The sequence below is a fragment of the Dipodomys merriami genome, unplaced genomic scaffold (genome assembly GCF_024711535.1).
Source record: "Dipodomys merriami isolate MVZ:Mamm:240054 unplaced genomic scaffold, mDipMer1.0.p SCAF_36, whole genome shotgun sequence".
Taxonomy (NCBI): Eukaryota; Metazoa; Chordata; class Mammalia; order Rodentia; family Heteromyidae; genus Dipodomys; species Dipodomys merriami.
Genome location: NW_027205159.1, coordinates 1,214,577 through 1,229,150, shown reverse-complemented (window position 1 = coordinate 1,229,150; position 14,574 = coordinate 1,214,577). Strand labels below are relative to the sequence as shown.

General features: G+C 42.0%; 1 protein-coding gene across 7 annotated transcripts in view; it reads left to right on the top strand.

Moving 5' to 3' along the window:
* Cracdl (CRACD like) overlaps positions 1 to 14,574 on the top strand; it is a 135,900-nt gene that overhangs the window by 42,934 nt on the left and 78,392 nt on the right. The window contains exon 1 of one of the 7 annotated variants that reach the window (XM_069988503.1): positions 5,023 to 5,038. The exons of the other annotated variants lie outside the window; for them this stretch is intronic. The gene's annotated coding sequence lies outside the window, so the exon portion shown is untranslated. Of the gene's footprint in view, positions 1 to 5,022; positions 5,039 to 14,574 lie in introns of those variants that run through there. 7 annotated transcript variants of the gene reach the window in all.

Sequence of the window (14,574 nt, the reverse complement as noted above, 5' to 3'; positions counted from 1 at the left end):
TTTGGCTGGTTGTCTATTTGGGAGAGTGTTGTTTATTTTTCATGTATTTGTATTTCTCTTGTTTACTTCTGCTATTGATTTCTAGTATAATTTTGTGTAGTTAGAGAATATATGTGGTATGACTTAAGCATTTTTAAATGTATTGAGACTTATTTTATTGCTGATAGGTATTTATCCTGGAAAATGTTCCATGTACTCTTGAAAAGAATGTGTGGTCTATTGGGTAAGAATTCTACTGTGCGTGTATATCTTAGATGTCTGCTAAGTCTCATTGGCTCTTCATATGTTTGTGTTCTTTTTCTTGTTGATCTATTTTAATTTTTGCTTGAGGACTTGAGGACCTGAACTCAGTGCCTCAAATTCTCATTCACTCACAGCTAATGAGAGCTGTACCATTTGAGCCATATATCCATCCTGGCTTTTTGCTAGTTAATTAGAGCTAGTGTGTCAAACTTTTCTACCTGGGCTGGCTTCAAAATGAGATCCTCTGGATCTCAGCCTCCTGATAATCTAGGATGTAGGTATAAGTCGGGGTACCCAACAGTGAGCTAAGTATGAAAATGAGATACTGAAAATTCGAACTGAATTATCTGTTCTTCCTTTCTTCTGTAAGTTTTACTTCATGTATTTTGGATGTATGTTATTAGAGGTGTATATGTGTATAAAGATTGGCCCTTCTATAATTATGAATTTCCCTTTGTCTTTCACAGTTTCTGTCCCAGACTATTTCGTGTGACAGTAATATAGTCACTCCAGCTATCTCGGTTACTGTTTCATGGTATATGTTTTATGCATTCTTTTGTTTTCAACTCAATAGTGTTTTTTAAGTTAAAGTGTGTCTTTTGTAGACAACATACAGTTAGATCATTTTGTTTTTATCAATTCTGTCAGTCTGTATCTTTTAGAGTGTTTAATCTATTTCATTTAATGTAAATATTAATATAGAATTCATCTCTTCCATTTTGCTCACTGATTTCAGTGTGTCTCAGGCTTGTTTTTATTTTCTCTTACTCTATTGCTACTTTCTTTTTTTTTTCTTTGTCAGTCGTGGGGCTTGAACTCTGGGCTTGAGCGCTGTCCCGTAGCTCTTCAGCTCAAGGCAAGAGCTCTACCACTTGAGCCATAATGCCACTTCTGGTTTTCTAGTGGTTTATTGGAGATAAGAGTCTCATGGACTTTCCTGCCCTGGCTGGCATTGATCCTCGATCCTCAGATCTCAGCCTCCTGAGTAGCTAGGATTACAGGTGTGAGCCACCGGCGCCCAGCTATTGCTACCTTCATTTTTTTTGAGTAGATATTTTCTAATGTACTATCCTTAATTCTTTTGTCATTTCTTCTCTAATTTCTAATGCATTTTTTTAAGTAGGTGCCCTGAAAACTACAGTTTGTATCTTAATTTATAGTAGTCTAGTTTGGATTAATACCAATGTAATTTTGATAGTATTCAAAATCTTTGTTTTTACATAACTTCCTGCTGTCTTATTACCATGCACATTGCATCTTTGTATATCATGTGATCATTAACACAAATTTGTAGTTCTAGCTCTACACAATTATTTTTTGAGCATTGTTACACCCCCATTTATTTTCCCCCTACCATCCCTTTCCTGTCCACCTCCCCAACTCCTCCCTCCCCTCTCCCACTACCACCCTCGCAAATTTGTAAAGTTCTTTTTCAACATACTTCTACACAATTATCTTAAATTAGGGGGAAGAAAGGGTTACATATAAAATATATTTACATATTCTTTTATATGTAGCTATTTAATTACCTTTACTGCAATATTTTTTTCATGTATATTTGAATTGATGTCCAATGCCCATTAGTATTCTTTGTAGTTTTCTAGTAAACATTTCTGTGCAGTTTTTATTTGTCTAAGAATGTCTTGATTCTAATTGGAGTTCATTGAATTGAATGTATAGATTATTTTCCTCAAAAATTGGAAGTGACCAGCTGTTCTTCAGATACTCTTTTTTCCCCTTTAACTATCTCCTTTCCTCTCAAGACTCTCAGAATACATATATTGGCATCCTAGGTGCTGGTTAGACTTTATCCATTTTTCACTACTTATTTCTGCTTAATCTTATTTGACCTTGAATTTCACTGAATCTTTCTTTTTTTTTTTTGGTCGGTCGTGGGGCTTGAACTCTGGGCCTGGGCGCTGTCCCTCAGCTCTTCAGCTTCAAGGCTAGTGCTCTACCACTTGAGCTATAGCGCCACTTCTGGCTTTTTTCTGCTGATGTGGTGCTGAGCAGTCGAACACAAGGCCATGCATGTGAGGCAAGCATTCTACCACTGAGCCAATTTCCCAACCCTCACTGAATCATTTTAAATTTAAAAAAAAACTTGTAAAGGTGATATATAGAAGGGTTACAGTTACATAAGCCAGGTAGTACATTTCTTTTTTTTTTTTTTAACAGAGTCACCTTCTCCCTCATTCTTTCCCAGTTTTCCCCCTCCTGACTGCTCCCCCCAAAGTTGCATAGTTAGTTTCCAGCATAGTATCTAATGAATGTCACTGCTGAATTGTTTCACCCTATATCCCACCAATTTCTGTGCTTTCCCTTCCCCTCCCCAATTCAGATAACTTATATACAAGACAAAGGGTACAGAAATAAAAAACAGCAATAAAGGGAATAAACAAAAAAGGAAAAAAAACAAACAGTACGTTAAAAAATCTCTTGTTCCCATTTCTTGGAGCTCAATTTGATAAGCATCATATGATCTTAAGCAGATAGTTGTTAAACCCTTGGAATCTTTTCCTAAGAATATCCTCCTTTGTTCTCACAGTGTGAATGTTTAGCATGCTGTTTAACTAATTGTGTCCAAGTGTAATTATTTGTCTTTTACTATCCATTGAGTTTCTTGTAAATTTATAGGTACATTTTAATTATTACAAATGAGGGGAACCATGCAGCCTATGTTTCTTTGGATCTGGCTTATTTTGCTTAGTATATTTTTTCCCAAGTCTTTCCATTTCTTTATGAATTGGGGCAATATTGTTCTTACTGATGGAAGCATAAAATTCCATTGTGTATATATACTACACTTTCTTGATCCATTTGTCCACTGAGGTAGCTATGGTAAACAATGCTGCAATGACCATGGTTGTGCTGGTGACTTTAGTGTGGCCTGGTTTGTAGTCATTTGGATAAATGTCTAGGAGTGGGATTGCTGGGTCACAGGGATCTCTATGTTTTGTCTTTTGAGGAACCACCATACTGTTTTCCAGAGTGGCTGGACCAGTTTACATCCCCACCATTCCCTTTTGGCCACATTCCCGCCAGCATTGTTAGTTTTCTTGATAATGGCCATTCTAACTGGAGTGAGGTAGAATCTCAGTTTTGTTTTGATTTGCATTTCTTTTATAGCTAGAGATGTCAAACATCTCTTCATGTGTCTATTGGCCATTCTTATTTCTCCTTCAGAGAAGTCTCTCTTTAAGTCTTTAACTCACTTATTAATTAGGTTGTTGTTTCTTTGAGGATTTGTTTAGGGGAGGTTTAATTTTTTTGAGCTCTAAGTATATTTTATATATGAGACCCCTGTCTGATGCATAGCTAGTAAAGATCTCCTATTCTGTGTGCTTTCTGTTGATCTTACTAGCTGTGTCCTTTGCCATGAAGAAACTCTTCTTCACTGAATCTTTTTTCTGCCAGTTCAGTTATGCTATTGAACTCCTTCAGTGATTTTAGAACTTCAGTCTTCATGCTTTTCAACTAAAGAATTGTCATTTGGTCCTCTTGTATACCTTTCGTCTCTTTATTTTTATTCTGTTTAGTGAGCTTTGTCTTGGATTTTCCCTTATATGTGTTTTCTTGATTATTTGAATATATTTAAAATAATTGATTTAAATTCTGTGTCTAGTATGTCCAACATCTGGACTTCCTATCTATGGGACATACTTTGTCTCTTTTTATATCTTTTTGTTGAAATTTAAAAAATATATAATGTGGTAACATTATATATCATATTTTTCATCTCTTTCCAGAATCTGTTATTAATGTTTTATTGGTTGTTTATTGACTTTTCTATGAAATTTTTCTATCTTGTCATGTGTGATCACTGAAATTTTTATTTGGTTAGCTTAGGGATGAACTATTGTACATAATTTTTTTAAACATTTGGAAGCTGTGAGAGACTCTGTACATTAGGACACTTCTTGGAACACAGCTGGATAGTTGACAAACCTGTTTGTACAGACAGGCTATCAGCCAGAAGAAATATAGGACCTTCTCAGGACTTTGCTTAGTATGTGTACAGCCTACACATGGTCTTCTAGATTCCCACGGATATTCTGGCCTTTAAGCTTTTTTAGTTAGCCTGTTGTTTGATACAACTGTTATTGACTGCTCAGGCACCTATGAAGTTAAATATTTGCCTGTAATTGTCTTCACAAGTACCTTTGTGGGAGGGAAATGACTTCTCATATTTTCTAAGCTCTAACTCAGGTCAGGATGAGCTTTCCCCCTTGAATATGTTTTTCTAGGGAACCACTATATAGGTTAGTTAATAACAGTTCTCTAGGAATGGGGCTTTGAAGAAGTTTCAACCCAGTTCTCCCTCCAGTTGCTTCTAAGCTACTGATTTACACAGAGGTTGTGACAGTACTGGTTTTCAAGGCTGTCATGGAGCTGGAGAGCAGGGAATTGGAATTTGAAATACAGCAAGTTAAAAACCCACCAGTTTAAATGGAATTTGGATATTTCACTTAAATATAGTTTGAATTCTTGAATTAATTTCCAGAATCCTGACAAAGTTAATTCTCATTGCTTTTGGCTAGTTTTCTTGGTGCACTTAAGGATTTAGGGGTTTAAATAGAGCATTTTTGGAGGTCCTTATTCTGTCATTTTTGCAGCTATCACTTGATTTTAGTGTTTTATTATTAAAAGTGTTTCAAATCACATTGAGTGTTCAGTATCAGATTTGATTAAATGAGAGAGCTCAGTTTTGCCACTTACTTACTTTATGCCCTGGGGCAAGGTACAGAACCTGTCAACCTCAGTTCTGCTTGGAAAAGTTTTGGCTGGATGCTGGGTGAGAACTTCTGGTTTTACTGCTTCCAAGTTTCTAAAGGCCAAGTTATCATTAAGTTTGTTTTTCTAATTTTTACCATACTCTGTCAGTTATATTTTTTGTGATAATTATTTCATTCTGGATTGTAAACATTCTTCAGTTATATTTTTTGTGATAATTATTTCATTCTGGATTGTAAACATTCTTCCATAATGTTATAATGGCTTTTGGCTGCTATTTATTCCTGCTGAGAAAATTTTAAAATACAGTTTCTCTGTATTTTATAACCATTTAAAAATGTGGAAGAATACAGTTGCTCTTTCTACCAATATCTTCCCTTTGGTTTAGCAGCTCTTTGACATGAAGTTCAAGTTCATAGAGTTCAAGGGCTACGTTATCGAAGCCATATGTTTCCCTTTATAGCTACACTTTGTATATTGTCTTGAAGAAGTGATCTCAGCCGCTGAAGATTTTAATCATTGTCATGTTGTGTGTGTGTGTGTGTGTGTGTATGAGAGAGAGAGAGAGAGAGAGAGAGAGAGAGAGAATATATATATATATACGTGTGCCAGTACTAGAGTTTAAACACTTACTTAGCTTGCTTGCTTTGTTGGCTTGCTCTGTTGGCCCTCTACCATTTGAGTCATACCTCTAGCTCATATTTCTCCTAGAGACATTCTTGTTCGAGGAATGGGTTTCAAGATCTGAGGCCATTCTCTAGGAGGCCCAAATTCATTCTCTCATTTTTCTGGTGCCAGTATATGGCAATCTATTGTGGTCAGCTTCGAAAGCTGTTATAGAAGCCAAGGACTGGTTGACTTCGAAATAGAAAGCTGAATGCTGGTGGCTCACACTTATTATCTTAGCTACTTGGGAGGCTTAGAAACACAGCCCCGGCCAGCCTGAATAGAAGTTTGTGTGATCTCGTCTAATCCCATAGCTGGATGCAGTGGCCCACATCTGCCATTTTACAATAATGGAAGGCTGAGTGGAGCATTGTGGTCCTAAACCAGGCAGAAAAATCTGTGAGTCCACTTCAATAGAGATAAGCACATGTCATACCAGCAATGCCACTGTGAAGCCTAAAACATGGCCCAGGAAGGAAGGAAGACTTTATCTTAAAAATAACCAGCAAAAGCCAGGCACCAGTGGCTCTCGCCTGTAATCCTAGCTACTCAGGAGGCTGAGATCTGAGGATCGCAGTTCAAAGCCAGCCGGGGCAGAAAAGTCCATGAGACTCTTATCTCCAATAAACCACTCAAAACCAGAAGTGGCACTGTGGCTCCTCAAGCGGTAGAGCTCTCACCTTGAGCTGAAGAGCGCAGGGACAGCGCTCAAGCCCAGAGTTCAAGCCTCATGACTGACCAAAATAAATAAATAAATAAATAACCAGCAAAAAAAGATAGGACTTGGTGGTGTGGCTCAGCTGTAGAGTTCCTGCCTACTAAGCATGAGGCCCTGAGTTCAAACCCCAGTACTTACACAAAGAAAGAAAAAAGAAAAAGAACTTCATTGTTTACAGTTCTGGAGGTTGGAAGTTCAAGATCAGGGTTCTGGCAGCTCAGGTGCCTGGAGAAGGTCCATTTCCTGGTTCATCACAGGTACCTTCTTTGCTGTGTCTTCACATGGTGGAAAGTGGGAGGTCTATGGGACATCTTTAAAAGGGCATTAATCCTTTTAATGAGGGTGCTAGCCTCATAATCCAATGACTTACCCAAGGCCACAATTCCTTGGACATTAGAATTTCAACATAAGAATTTGGGAGAACACAATCATTTTGTTTATGGGAGTAAAATATTAAAACACTTATATTCCTGTCTTTATTAGATTTAGACTCCTGGCAGGCATGGCAGCCAGACAGGCTGGCTGTCACTGTGGGAGAGATAAAGATTCAGGTTCACCCCTGCCATCTTAACCTTTCTTCTATTTGCTTCTAGGCCTGTGTTCCTTTCCCAAGGCCTATGCATGAGGCTGTGGTAGGTCCCTATCCAACCATTGCAGTATCTGTGTTTGTGTTGAGCCCTAATTTTTGGCTCTTGGAATAATATAGGCCGCTGAACTGTTTAGTACAAAGACTTTGTTACTCATCTGGGCTCCTTCTTGGGTTAGCAAGCAGAAATAGGGGCTGGTTGTTTGCTCCCAAGGCCTTCCTAGCACCAGATTCAACCCCCCACCCCTCCCTTCTCCTGCCCTCTGCTGGTCTATGGGCACTGTGAATCTGCTTTCTCCTGTGCCCCAGCACAGGCTGCTCCTCAGCCACTAATCATCTCCTGTGGGTGGCACTATTTCTGAATCCCAGTGAGTTAGGACAGCCAGCCAGAGCAGGCCTGTGTGGAGGTGGTGTGGGTGGGTCCCCATGTGCTGCAGTTTGAGAGATGCCAAAAATATCAGTGAGCAGTAATCCTTCCATTAGCTCCATCCCTCCCTTAAACATGACTTCATCTCATGTGGTCCTGCACAGTTGCCTGTCCCTCAGTCCTTCCCATCCCCTCTCCCCTTGGTGAGAAACTTACCAGACACAGGCAGGCTGATGGTGATACCATACTGCAGTGGATTTCTTTCTGCTCTTTTTTCCCAGGCCCAGGTGGACTGCTCCACTTGGATGGTGAAGTTTGACTATTTGTGAGTGCTCTCACTAGTTGCATTAGCTTTGTTACAAAACTATTTTCCCAAATGTACAGAACTAGGGACAGCATCTTGAGCTGCTATTGGTACAGAACCTCTGGCAGAGCTCTGCAGGTACCTGAGAAAGACATTTCAGCCTTGAGAGGTTGAATGTGGGAACCTGTGTATGGGGATGGGAGAAACAGCCCTGGTTTCCCACACCATCCATGTAGTCCAACAAGACACCCATCTTCCTGCTACCCCACCACTCCAGGTTGGCACTGGGTCTTCCCCTGCTGTGGTTCTTCTGTGCTTAATGCTTCATCTCCCTCTAGGCTACCCATGGTATGCAGCATTCATTCTACTATTCTGCTCCTTCTGGGACTTAGTACCCATGAAAGACAGTGAAGGCTCATTCTCCTGAGCAGCACTTCCAATTCTCTCTGCTCAATGTTCTTGTTGCCATTCCTATGTCTACTTGGCTTTGTTCTGCCAAAGTAGATATAGGAGTGTATATATAGTAGAGTCTGCCCTGGTGAGACTCTTCTCCACCTCGTAGAAGTGATGCCATCAGAACACATGGGACATGTTCAGGTAATGGACCAGAGTAGGGTGGGAGCTGGCTCATTCTGCTGGTTACTGAGCAAATATGATGCAAAGGGATTGTGCCTCTGCATGTAAACCACAATCAAATAACACCTGCCTTATAGTCTGCCGCCATCTGGACAGGGTGCAGCTGACCTGAAAGAGTACCAAACCTCTGTCCTGTGGATCTCCAAACTGAACCTGAGAAAGTATATCTAGGGAACTTCAGAAGGATCAAATGATATGATATCACTCAGCCCATTTGCTCGGCGATTTAGTTGGGGATTATTTTTTTTTTCAGGTAAGGTTTACAAATACTTGTTTAGCTGTTGCGGAGGAGGGGATTGGAAAGTCATAGGTAGCCCTACTTCAGGAATAGCTAGATCTGGGACTCTAAACAGAGTTCCCAAGTACATTGACTTTTCTATCTTCATTTCTTGATCCTGCTTCGCTCTACAGACTCATATATGCCCAGGCATGGGAGAAAAAAAATACACATTTGCAACAATTCTATAAAGCTCTTAACTCAGTAACCTTGTCATAGAACCATTCTCATTCCCATTGCTGAAACAATCACCCTTGCCAGGAGGTGAAACAGCATTGACAGGTTTATGGCTAGGCCACGTCTGTATCTCTTGTCTTGGGATTCATGAAATGTGGCCTTGGCAGGTTCCTTGGGTGACTATTTCCAACCTTGTGGGAAGAGTGGTCTCCCTGTCCAATAGTAGCTGGGAGGGGAGCTTCTGCCTTGACCTCTGTTTCCGGTGGGATACAGTCTAAGCACATAAATGGGTTCTCCTTCCTAAGATGTCATAGCCCTCAGCACTATTGTTCTGGAGGTTGGCCCACACTGGATGCAGAACAACCTGCTTCACTTTGTGCTTGAGATCTATCATCCTGCTGTTCCTAGACCCTCAGTTGGGGTTGCAAGGGCATCATGTCTCATCCCTGGAAAATTCAGTAATCCCATCCAGATGGCAGCTCATGCCTGAGGGTGCAGCTTCCTGAGCTAACCTAACCCTGTATGGTAAGAAGCATCTCAGAAGTGGATTGGAGTGAGGGTCCTCTGTCCTCCCCAAAGTGCACTATGCTCAGCTTCCAGCTCATGCCACAGGAAACATTTGTTGACCATTACTGGCTTCCATCTTCTACACAGCAAGGCAGCAAGCTCATGGCAGTGCCACATCCCTGTGCCTTTACCTGGGATACATCTAAGGTCTTGACATTCCTCAGGAATGGTGCTTCTCTACCCTGGCTGCATTTGGAAGACACCGCTGGGAGCCCTGCTGATCTAAAGCCATGATTCTTTCCCATGAATGTGGAAGGAGTTGCTTAGGGGTCTTGTGAAAGTTCAGGTGCTGATTTGTCCAAAAAGAGTCTGAGGGCCTATGATTCTGACCAGCTCCCAGGAGGGCTAAGATAATTTCATAGAGGTCAGTGTTCTTTCATCAAAAAGTCCATAATGTCAGGTACTGGCGACTCACGCCTGTAATCCTAGTTACTCTTGGCTGAGCTCTGAGGATCATGGTTCAAAGCCAGCCCAGGCAGAAAAGCCTGTGAGATTCTTATCTCCAATAAGCCACCAGACAACTGAAAGCGGTGCTGTGGTTCAAAGTGGCTCAAAATGGTGGAGCACTAGCTTTGAGCAAAAGAGCTCAGGGACAGTACCCAGATCTGAGTTCAAGTTGTACTGACAAAAAAAAAATGTTACTAAGTCCCTATTGTGCATCAGTAAGAGGGATACAAAGATGAGAAGGACTGGGCTCTGCCCTTATGGAGTTCTTTGTCTAGGACAGAGATGTTATACTGGTGATTGTCTAGGGACACAGAAGAGGTTGCCCAAGGAGTGGGAAGGCTTCTCAGGTTACAGTGGTAGAAGCTTCTGATGTATATGGATGAGGCAAAGGGCTGAGCATCAGGTATGGTTGTATATGGGCATACAGTGGAAAGGCCATTCATTTGTCTGGATCACCAATACCTGAGAACTAGATTTTGAATATATGTATTGGTCTCAGCTCGATATGTTTTATGTGCTAGCTAAATGAAACATCTTTACATAAAAAGAAGTTCATGTTGATTTTAGACTTTGTTTTTTCAGAAGTAATGCAGTAGGGTCCCAGCTACTCACATCATAGTTGAAACCAAAGAGTGAATTGATTAGTCACAAGTTGTTCGCCTTATTAGTAATTTATTAGTGGCAGAGCCAAGGCTAGAACCCAGTTTTATCTATTCATTGTTAGTTCTGCTAACATCAATGACAGTTTTAGCCATGTGCCAATCTAAGCAACTGGCATTCAATAGCTACTTGGAGCACTGTGCTGTGAGCTATCCTGGGAATGATGCTGTGATTGATTATTGATGTCTGCCAAGGACAAATAATGGAAGAATGGCAACAATTGTTCCAGTTGTTATCATTTTTTTCTTTTTGTGGGAAAAATGAAATATTTCCAGGCCATACACAGGTGGTTCTTGCTGGTAATCCTCACCATTCAAAAGGCTGAGATCTGGAGAGTCATTATTTGATGCCAGCCCTGGCAGGAAATAAAAAAGCAACCCTCAGGATTCCACCTTCAAAATAACGAGCAAAAAGCCAGGCTGGAGATATGGCTTAAATGGTAGAGTTCAGGCTGAGCAAGCACCAGCCCCTGAGTTCAAATCCTAGTATAGGGGGAAATTTTTTCTAAAAGCAAAAGCTGTGGTTAGTAATAACTTTAAACATTGACTAAAAGTACATTCCTTCAAGTCTGTAATGATTTATTGAAGTCTAACATAGCCTGGCCATTACTAATCTCTGTGGCTTAGGGAAAAAGCTCTATTCCATAAGGAACCTTCCTTAAACATCTACAGCTTGTGATAGGAAAAATGAACAGCATATTTAAGTTGTGTAGTGCATTCATACAGATTGTTTACACTATTTCTAATTAAGTTAAATGGTAACTAATTACATTTTTAACTGCTCAACTAGCAAGATTTTAGACCTATAAGTGCATTTAAATGCTACCTATCTCTTGCTCTCAGTTAAAAATGACAAAGACAAATAAATGTAAATAAACAATATGTCCAGTAATACCAGACTTCCTTGAAATCTCCACCTCCAACTCTAAACCTGAATGTCCACCCAGGTCAGGGGAGCCGCTAGAGTATCCTGGCTCTGATCCCAAATGTGAGAGGCCAGTCTGCATGTTTACGTCTTAACCTGGAATCAGGTTGGCTAATGGGAAACATAAGAGTTAACAGGTAGGCAGGTTACATATCACAGTAGTGTTCTTCATGTCCAGGAGAATAAAGTATTGACATGAGTGGCCTCCATCTAACCCTGTTCCCAAAGTGCAAGCTCACCAGGGAAAATGCACAATTTCATCTGACTGATTCTTGTCATTTTCTTTGCAATACTTGGGTTTGGATTTGAGGCCTCATGCTTGAGAAGTCAGTGCTCTATTGTTGATTCATGCCTGTAGCACTTTTATATACTGGTTGGTTTGAGACAGAATCTTTCTCTTTACTTGGGCTTGTGACTAGACTATAATCCTCCTATTTTATCTTCCCCACCTTAACTGGGATGACAGGTGTGTGCCACTACACCCATCTTTTTCTGTTGCTGCCCAGACTGTTGTGGAACTGTGATCCTCCCAATCTCAGCATCCTGTGTGTTTGGGATGACAGGTAGGTGCTTGCCACCAAAGTCCAGCTATTGGTTGAGAAAGAGTCTCTTGAACTTTTTGCCTGGGGTGCTTTGAACCATAGTCCTCCTGATCTCAGTCTCCTGAGTAGTAGAAACCGCTGCACTCAGCTTTCATGTATTTTTTTAAATAGATACAGTACTAGCCCTGACTAAGCTCCATGACTTAGTGGAGCATCTATGTGGCATCTCTTCATTTCTGTTCTCAGTGCTAAAAAGCCTGTTTCCTTAGCGTCTTGCAACATGTTATTTTCCAGTGATTCTTTTTTTTTTAATTTAATTTTATTTTATTTGAGAACATACTGTACAGAGGGGCTACAATTACATGGGCAGGATAATGCATACATTTCTTACCAAGCATTGCAGCCTCCTCCTTTGTTTACCCTTCACCTCCCTTCCCAGCCTCCCCCCTCCCCCCACCTAATTATACCCTCCTCCCCCCCCACACCGACATTATAAAGTTGGTTTTGACATGACATTTTGTACTTCTCATTGTTGCAACAGGTCCACCTGAATCCTTAAACGACTTGTCTGTCCCCATCTCCTTCCAGTGATTCTTGATCCTCCTGGACGAATTGTTTATGTCTACATGTCTTACTTACTAGGCCACAAGGTGCAGAGTGCAGTTCTGCACAGAGCTACTAGCAGCTGGAATGTTGGATAACAGCCTGTTGTCCCAGGCTTGCTCCTTCCTTCTCTCTGGTGCTGTCAGCTCTGAATCCTTCTTCCCTCTGTCAAGGATAACCTCCTCCTCTTCCCCCCTTCCCCCGCCCCCCACCTCACCCTCCACCACAGAGTGACTGACAAGCCTGACTGCGATCACTCGGAGCCCAGTGCCTGAGAGGATAAAGCTGGGGTGCTTAATCCTCTGGGCTTCATGGTGGGGCCAATCTTTGGGAGTTAGGAGTCCAGGTATCTTCGTGTGCCTTTGCCACTAACTAGGATCATGATGAGTAGCCATGTCTTTCTCTGCAGTCTGTCTTCATCTGCTGAGTGAGGGGCTGGACCACATTTCCCTGTGACTTGTGCAAATGCCTGGGGGCCCTGTTTCACCCCTGACAGGACTGTGCTGGACAAAGCATCTTGGGAAAGGATGTTTGCATGGCATCCCTGCACACGTGTGTGATGCTTTGTGTGCTAGCCATGATTGCCTCCAGTACCTAATCTCAGGTGGGAATGAAGTGGGAACAAGTTGGGTATCCAGACCTGGGGCTGGGGACTGTGATGGTGCCATTGTGTGGAGGGTGCCTTGCCTTCCTCCTGGATGGTCTGTGAATTAGGTGCCTGAGTGCAGTGAGGGCCTGAGCCCCGGGCCCCAGTAAGAAGTAGTGCTGCAGTAGAGAAGATGAGCCATTCAGCATCTTTGTCATCCTTGCCTTCAGATGATGGGGTAAGGGAAGCCTTACCCCAGGCCAGAACAGAAGGCACCCTCAGCGGTGTTAGGCCTTACTCAGGGATGTTCCAGGGGCCCTAGCAGCCTCTCATTTCTGGAGTGTGGATTTCTGGAAGGCCTTAGAAGAAGCCACCCCAATCCTCTCATGGTGAAGAACAAGTTCTCAAATGACTTCTGTTTGCATCCTAGGAGTGAGAGGTGCCAATCCTGTTGAGAGTGACTGTCCCCAGATGGAGGGGACTGAGGGGGAGGACTTCTGCTTTGAAGTATGTCACTCAGTCTGACTCCAGCCAGCGCTGTCCTCAACTTCTCTGCCAGTCTCTCTGAGCTCTATGCAGCTGGAAGAGTTGTTCATAGCTGGGATATATGTGGTGCTATGCTTCTGGCTGTTCTTTCTTTTGGGAAGCAGATGGAATGTGAAGGGAGGCTTGTAAAAGCTGATCCTGAACAACACACAGCCAAGTAGCTCACTCATCTCTGACCTTTGTAAACACTCAGGCTAAGGAATTTAAGATCCCAGTTGGGCTTTAAGTAGTAAGTTTTGGACTTAATTGATTTTGCAGCTGGGAAGAGCTTCCAATCAGCAAACCTGTTTCCTGTCTGGGAGTTATTTAAACAGTATGAATGGTCCAAATTTTGCAGGATGTAAAGCACAACGTGGCATTCTTAAAATCCATGAGAGGGAGTTGCCTGAAAGTGTCAGTGGGCTGAGTAGCACATGGTGTAGAGTTCCCCAGCCCTGTGACCTGTAGGGACAGACTCCAGTTCCTATCCAGGGCAGCTCAGCTCAGGACCTATTTTTGCCTTGCCGTTGGAGCACAACCACTGGAGCCCTTTGTAGGGTGTGTCAGGAAGCCATGCCCCAGGAACAAAATTCTGGAAGGGGTCCCAGGTAAGAGGCATTGTCCTATAGGCCAGTGGCTGCCTCCCCTGTAGTTTGGTGCCCTGAATCTCTTCACTGGTAGTCCTCCTGTATGCTTGTCACAGATGCTGTGGCAAATGAGGAAGTCAGTTCAGGAATACTTTGGAAGGGAAGACAGGCACCAGTAGCTCACACCTGTAATCCTAGGTACTCAAAAGGTTGATACCTGAGAGTTGCGGTTTGAAGACAGCCTGGTCAGGAAAACCTGTGAGACACTTATTTCCAGTTAATTACTCAAAAGGTTGATATCTGAGAGTTGCAGTTTGAAGACAGCCTGGTCAGGAAAACCTGAGACACTTATTTCCAGTTAACTACCCCCCCCCAAAAAAATCCAGAAGTGGAGTTGTGGCTCAAGTGGTAGAGTGCTAGTCTTG